This window comes from Lissotriton vulgaris, chromosome 6 (genome assembly GCF_964263255.1).
Source record: "Lissotriton vulgaris chromosome 6, aLisVul1.2, whole genome shotgun sequence".
Lineage (NCBI taxonomy): Eukaryota > Metazoa > Chordata > Amphibia > Caudata > Salamandridae > Lissotriton > Lissotriton vulgaris.
The window spans coordinates 1286737247-1286743022 of record NC_141694.1 but is presented as its reverse complement, the minus strand read 5'-3'; positions in this window follow the sequence as shown (position 1 = coordinate 1286743022).

Below are 5776 nucleotides of genomic sequence, written 5' to 3'. Positions count from 1 at the left end.
TTAGTGTAACATGTGTAGTTGAGTTTAATATATGTTAGGTATTTTAGATTTAGCGATAGTGGTAGGGATTATTGTTAGTGTAGGTTGTTATAAGTTTCATTTTATATGATAAATACTGTTGAATTGGATTATTGCTTGCACTGATGTCAGAGAGGATGCAGAGTGTGGAGCTTGCTACATTGTATGCTACTATGCCATCTATGGAATAATCCCTGTATGTGGGACTATGGATGAGACCTGTTACTCAGCAGCATGTATAGTGTCCAGAAACCTTAGATGTGAGCACAGATAACTTGCATGGCTGACAGATTAGCAAGGATTGCTCACAGCCTAGTCTAGTGACATCTAATATGTGACGCACAGCATCTAAAGTGTGATGCACAGAGTTAAACTGCACATTGTTGCACATTTGAAAATCAACGTAGGCACATAGCATTGTGAGTCTGTCAAAGTTGCAACAGTTATCCATCATGGAGATGTATGTATTCCCCAGATACCACATATGGTGTGGGAGAACTGCACATCTGATGCTACAGGCTCGGAGTCCATCTCCATTGCACATACCTTGGCACACTTGATGCGTGGTGCTAGTGCATCAGCTTGGTCAGCCTTCCATGTTCCTGTGCATGGATGACCAATCTCGTCTACATGCTTGATGTTGGTCAAATGTGTGTCTATTCTTAACGTCACAGGTCACAACAGTGTTTGTGAAACACATGAGTAATGTGGTACAGACTCATGACTTTGGAATTGGTGTCAGTTACAGATGCCATTTTTGATTAGCACTGTTAGGTAGACTAACAAAACTTGTACCTTGTGTTTTGTGCCACCCTTAATCAGTTAAGTGATGCCTTAGTCACTGATGATGTTTTCTTTCAGGCACATTGTTCTGCATCCTCAAGGTGGTGACATGTTTCATTGCTCCCTGTACCAACAGTGTCATAGCCACTAATCCAGGCTGTGTTTTTTGGCATTGGCTCATAGTGATGACACACTTGAATTGTTGAAACAGGTTCACACTAGATGTTAAATGCAGTACTACAGACATCCATGGTCACATTGGCCAATATTCAGACATTGTGCACAGCATGAGAGGGCTTTGTATTTATTTGTGCACAGGTATGGACAGTATGACAGTTAGCAAATGTGCTAAAGTCACTATTGTGGGGTCAAATGTAGTGTTGCAGATTTTGTAGTACCATATATTTATGTTACACATGTGACCTTAGCTAACCTCATCAATGTGAATCTACTGTGCAACATCTACGGATGTGATATGCAATGTGCAACGTCACAAATAGCTTCGTCCACCACGTCCAGTGTAAGGAGATATGGCAGTCAAATATGGTTTCTAATCCTTCTGGGGGACACTACGTGTGTACTGAGACTGACTTGTACATGTTGTCACACATCCATTTCACAAGGGGAACATCACTTACAACGCATTTTTTACAACGCACTACCATTACATCGCAACCATTACAACGCATACCATTACAACGCATTGCGCTGGGGGGCGCTCTAGGATAGGGAATATATTTAATTTACTATCCAACACCTTCCCTGCTATCCACGGGGACTGGAGTTGGAATAGTAAATTAAATAATTCACTATCCAGCGCCTAAAAGCATTATGCGTTGTAATGGACTGCGTGGTAAAAACCGCGTTGTAAAGGCATGCGATGTAAAAGCATGCGTTGTAGTGAAACCAATCCATTTCACAACAATGGGCCTGGGTCAGAGTTGGTACATAGCTAGATTGCTATATCTGATAAATGTGGGCACAGCATCTTAGCCCATGTACTGTTGTTTTAACCCCTGTGCACCTTCTCCACTGTCTGCCTTCTGAAGTTTCTTTGGCACCTTTTTACAGATGTATATTCATTTTGAGCACTGTGCTCTGTCACCTTGAAATGGTAGTATACCTCATGTTCTATATTTAGCCATGTATTGTTTAAATCTTTCTTCCGCTCATCTTCACCCTCACTTCCCCCTGCAGCATCCCCTGCGTCCACTCCTCCACACAAGGCAATTTGACCAGCTACCCCTTCACAGATGGTCTTCCCTCCATTGTCCTCTTCCAATGGCAGACACTGTGTATCCACATTGCAGGGACACCAAAGGCGCTCATGATGCTGGCCCGTATGTGCCCATCTCCACCTGGACCGTGCACAGCGCAAGCACGCCTGCCACACACAGATTCCACATAAAACGATGCCACTACGATGCCAGCAGCCTCCACGCATTCAACAGGGAAAATCACACACCTGCTTCCGAGCAGCCCTAGAACACACACATGGACCCTCCTCACCTTATGATCTGCAGCTCATTCTGCTTCCGATCCACGTATCCACCAACTGTAATGTGAACCCACCTTCCTCAGATCCATTCTTCTCAACGCACACTCTGCCCACAAACACGCCCTTGTACTCTGAGACCAACTATTCACAACATCCCCAGACGTTGCCTTCCTGCCGGAGACCTGCCTCAACCCCTCCACAGCACACAACATCGTCATTGACATCCTGGACGGCTACAAGTGCATCCGCAGGAACCACACCAACGGAGTAGGAATACGAAATGTCATCATCCACAGGAGCACTCTCAGAGTCTCAAAGAACAGCAACAACATCCTCAGCAACGCAGAACACCTGTACTTCATGATCCACACCAATCACAACAAACCCTTCAGAGTGACAATCGTGTACAGACCCTCCCGACCCCGATTGCAGTTCAGCTACTACATTGCCTACTTCATCAGAACACATGCCCTTGCCTCCACAGACTACATCCTTCTCTGGGACCTGGAGTTCTACCTTGGTAAGGACACCACCACCACCTCCACCGCCCAGATTGACAGCCTCAGAAGACTCCGACTCAGAATACTACTCACAACACCCACCCACTCTGTCTGCAAAAGGTTTGAGCACATCTTATACGCTTTGTCACATGTCTCCTTCAAACAAACCACCTAACTCCAGTGGACTGCCCATGTATGCATACACTTCACCACCCGGCACCCCACCACATACCAACACACACAACAGATCTCCCACCACTGCTGGGGCACAGTCGCCATAGACCAGCTAACCACCACCCTCGCCCGTAGCCCAAACAGCTACCATGCCGAACCCCACCCCACTGGCCACGACCTCAGACAATGGCTCAATGACTGTGCCAACCAACTGTCCACAAACACAAAAAGCCTCATACAGACACACCAGCAAGTGAGCCATCATGTTCATTGAGGAACTCACAGACTCCAAGCAAACGTGCCAATTGCCAGAGGAGGAATGCTACCGTGTTCAGACAATGAAAAGCTACGCAACACCCAAGAACGACACCGGCAGACACCATCACCTCATCTGATCCTCAAGAGAGCCTCATTCTAAGAACACCTAGGCAACTACTGCAACAAAAGTGCCATCATCGCCACCAACAATGAAATCAGGGCCCTGCAGGTCAACATAGAAACCGCATCCCTGATCCTCCTGGACCTGTCATCTGGCTTCAACACTGTCTGCCACCGGACACAACGCACACGCCTCCACAACGCAGAGTTGCAAAACAGAACTCTGGAGTGGAACAACTCCTTCCACTCCGGCATGACCCAGTGCTTCCGCCTCCCCCTTTCAGCTCTGGATCCACCACAATCATGTGTGGCGTACACATGGCTCATCCCTCAGCACAACATTGTTAAACATCTACATGTCACTGCTTGCCCACGTTGCCTGACAACATGACCTCTACATCATCTCTTACAACGACAGCCAGCTGATCCTCTCCCTCACCAAGGACCCCATCACCCCCACATAAACCTATATGTAGGAATGGGAGCCGTCACTGAGCGGATGTAGTACAGGCAACTGGATCAGAACTTTGACAAGATGGAAGTCCTCTTCCTCCGATCCACATCCTCAGCTAGTGACGACTCCTGGTGAACCACTGCACTGGTAACAGCGCCAACAACACCCATCCACGCACATTACCTGTGCTTCTTCATCAAATCTACTATCTCCGTGACAATGCATGTAAAAGGCCGTCTTCTCCTCCGGCTTCAACAACCTCCACATGCTCCGCAGGATGGACAGGTGAATCCCCACCGTAACAAGGAGAAAGGTCCCCCAAGCCCCGCAGCAGCAGCAGGTTGGCAAAAGATAAGGCCCTCTCTGCAGTCCCCTCAACCAAACTCCTGAACCAACTTCTACACATTTGAAAGGCCTTTGAACACATGATCAACAACATTCCTCCCAGCAGCCACATCACACCCCACCTGTGAGACCAGCACTGGCTTACTGTCAACAAGAGGATCACAATCAAGCTCCTCACACATGCACACAAGGCACTCCACAACACAGGCCCAGCATGGCTCAAACAACTACTCAGCTTCTACCCCACAAACATGCCAGCTCTGCTCCGCCAATCTCGCCCTCGTAACACTTTTCCGCATCCAGTGAGTGACCTCCAGGGCAGAAAATTCTCCCTCCCCAGACCTGGAGCACTCTCCCCATCCTCCTACGGCACACCCAGGACATGCGAACCTTCAGGTGGCTCTACAAGACGTGGCTTTTCATGCAGTAGCAGCATCCCCCCCAGAGCCTTGAGACACTCACAGCTGAGTGGTGTGCTTTACGGATGTGCTACTTGATAACTTGATAAATATATTTGACTCATACGCAGTCATCTCACTGTCTATCCATGTCAGAATACACATTTAGATTGGTTCTATTTCCCTTGGTAGACCTTCTTGTGGATTCACAGCCCCTTGCTCATTGCCTCAGTTGAAGACTTGCTTGGTCATGTAAACACGCATCTGTGTGAATGAAGTGAATTTATTTACAATACAAGGGGGAGACTGCACCAGGCTGGCCCATAGAACACATGATTTGATGGATGTTGGAGTGGCAGACATAGTCCATTGTGAGTTTCAGAGCCAAGGGAAGAGGCGGAGTTTGCTGTGCCATTGTAAATGAAAAGTAGATTTGCTGCAAGTCCATGCATGGGTCCCAGGTGAGTGAGTGTGGACGTTGCAAGACAGTGGAAGAAGGAGGTCAGTGGAATGAGGTTAAGAAGAATACTAAGGTGAGACAGGCCTTTGTACGTCACTATCTGCAAATTGTTGTTGATATGCCCCCAAATGAGCCTAGGGTCACACCAGACACTGGATTTTGGATGCAATTCAATGGGGGATTTCATCACACCTCTTGCCACCACTTTACCTGCATTTTTCTACTGCAAGGCAGTGATGATTTTGTCACCAATTTGGGTAATGTGGCCCCACATATTATGGATAGGCAAGGAGGCACATTACATGAGATTGCTGGTGTTGTCTTAATTTTTGATTTTGCTCATCACCACACACATTCGATTTTTGTGCACAAAGACACATACAACTCTGACACCACACCACATTGTGGATGCACTGTGTATGTTGATGTTCATGTGCCCAATTAGGCATGCCGCCTCGGACATTAGCACACAGGTGACATTAGGCACATGTGCTTGAGTAGTCTGCAAGCAAGTGCGTATGTGTCGGGCTGGCAATGCATGCACAAGCTTGGACACTACTCAGACACATGTGGGCAATGCTGCAGGTGTGCTGACGTTGGTGAAGGCATGCCTGATTGTAGACATTTCCTGCACATCCACAATGTGGCATCCAAGTGACATATGTACTTGTGCAGTCAATTTGTATGTGCATGGTGATGTGGCAAGGGGGCCATTTGGCGACTTTTCCACATGTCACATTGTTGTGCCACTGTGTGTTTTGCAGATGC